Source organism: Nannospalax galili, unplaced genomic scaffold, assembly GCF_000622305.1.
Source record: "Nannospalax galili isolate Female #2095 unplaced genomic scaffold, S.galili_v1.0 scaffold1745, whole genome shotgun sequence".
Classification (NCBI taxonomy): Eukaryota; Metazoa; Chordata; class Mammalia; order Rodentia; family Spalacidae; genus Nannospalax; species Nannospalax galili.
In genome coordinates, this window is record NW_008352148.1 from 279705 (window position 1) to 281808 (window position 2104).

The window sequence follows — 2104 nt, forward strand, 5'->3', positions numbered from 1 at the left end:
ACATTAGGCCCTCCAGGAGCCCATGGAACACCCCAGTCTTTGTAATAAAGAAGAAGACAGGGGCATGGAGACTGTTGCAGGACCTTAGAGCTATAAATAAAACCATGAAAATATGGGGATCCCCCCAAAGAGGCCTACCCATGGTCTCTGCCATCCCTATTAATACCCCCCTGTTAGTGTTAGATATGAACGACTGCTTTTTCTCCATCCATTTGCACAAAAATAGTTGCCAACATTTTGCCTTCTCAGTTCCAAAGATTAACAATTCTGGTCCAGCTGATCGATATGAATGGCAAGTTCTGCCACAAGGCATGGCAAATAGTCCTACGATATGCCAGGAGGCTGTTGATAATGGTCTAGCACCCCTATTAAAAAAGGGCCTGCATGTCTTTCATTACATGGATGACCTCTTAGTCTGGCAAGATGAGGATTCCTCTCTAGAAGACCTAAAAGATGCTATGATAAACACCCTAGAGGCAAAAGGTTTTGTAATTCCAACAAATAAAATACAATCTCTTCCCCCCACTACATACCTAGGGACTGAAATAACACCCTCTGCTGTTAGGCCCCTCAAACCTGTCCTAGATGTCCCCTATCCACTAACACTTAACTCACTTCAAAATTTTCTAGGAAATATTAATTGGCTAAGGCCATGGTTTTCCATCCCCACAAGTCAATTGCAGCCACTTTTTGATCTTTTAAAGGGAGAGAAAAACACAGCCTCCAGACGGTATCTAAACCCAGATGCAAAAAGAGCTCTCCAAGTAATTAATAGCCTCTTCCAAAAGACATCACTAGCCAGATATGACCCCAAGCTACCTGTCCAACTCTTAATATTTAATTCCTCCCTGACCATGGTAAGAGCGATTTATCAGCCACATAGAGTACTAGAATGGCTTCACATGCCAGTAGGTGGCGCTGCTCGCTTCCTTACAGAAGTGGACACCCTTGCTTCCATGGTCCGACAGGGGAGAGATAGTGTAATACAAATCATAAGAAAGGAACCAGATATTCTCATTATCCCTTTCTCATTATCAGATGTACAATGGCTCTTAAAGCATCACTCCTCTTTTGCAATTAGCTTAATAGGTTTCCCAGGACAAATTAATAATCACTATCCCAAAGATAAATGATGTCAGTTATTCCAACATCTCGCTGGCTTCCGCCTAGACTTTTTTGCAATAAACCAATAAAAGAGACTATTACAGCCTTTACAAATGGAGGGAAAAAAGGAGCTGCATTAGTCATATATAACTCTTATGATGACCCACCTGTGATATATTTCCAACCCTTATCTGATAAATCCCCATAGTTTAAAGAGCTCTTTGCTATCTATATGGCTCTTAATAAGATTGATAAACCCTCCAACCTTTACTCTGACAGCATCTATGCTGTTAATTTGCTCCCATGGCTAGGTCGTTCCTTTATTAAAATAGATGGCAACCCCATCTCACCTCTGCTAATTAAAATTTCCACACTATTACAAAAGAGGGTGGCTCCATTATTTGTCCAGCATATCAGGTCCCACTCCTCTCTCCCAGGACCTCTTACTGAAGGAAATGCCATAGCAGATAAAGTAGCCACCGCTGGAACTTTCCCTGCCAGCATAACAGATGCCTAAGACCTCCATCATGCCACTCATATTAATTTACAAGGACTCCATCTCAGATTTCCCCACATTCCTCTCAAGCAGCTTAAGTGTACTGTTAGAACCTGATCTTCTTGTGCATCATTAATACAAACTCCAGCTATACAACAAATGGATGTCAACCCTCGAGGACTAAAATCTAATGCCCTCTGGCAAATTGATGTAACTCATGTCCCTCAATTTGGCAGACAAAAATATGTATTTGTAACTATAGACACCTACTCTCACTTTGTCTGGGCCACTGCCCAGACTGGTGAAAGTTCAAAAAAGCTGATAAATCATATGCTTTCATCCTTTGCCATTATGGGCCTCCCTGCACAATTAAAGACAGACAATGGCCCAGCATTTACCAGCTCATCATTTAAAAATTTTTGTGAAGCGTGGAAAATCACCCATCACATTGGCATACCTTACAACCCACAAGGACAAGCCATTGTGGAAAGGTCGCATAAAACC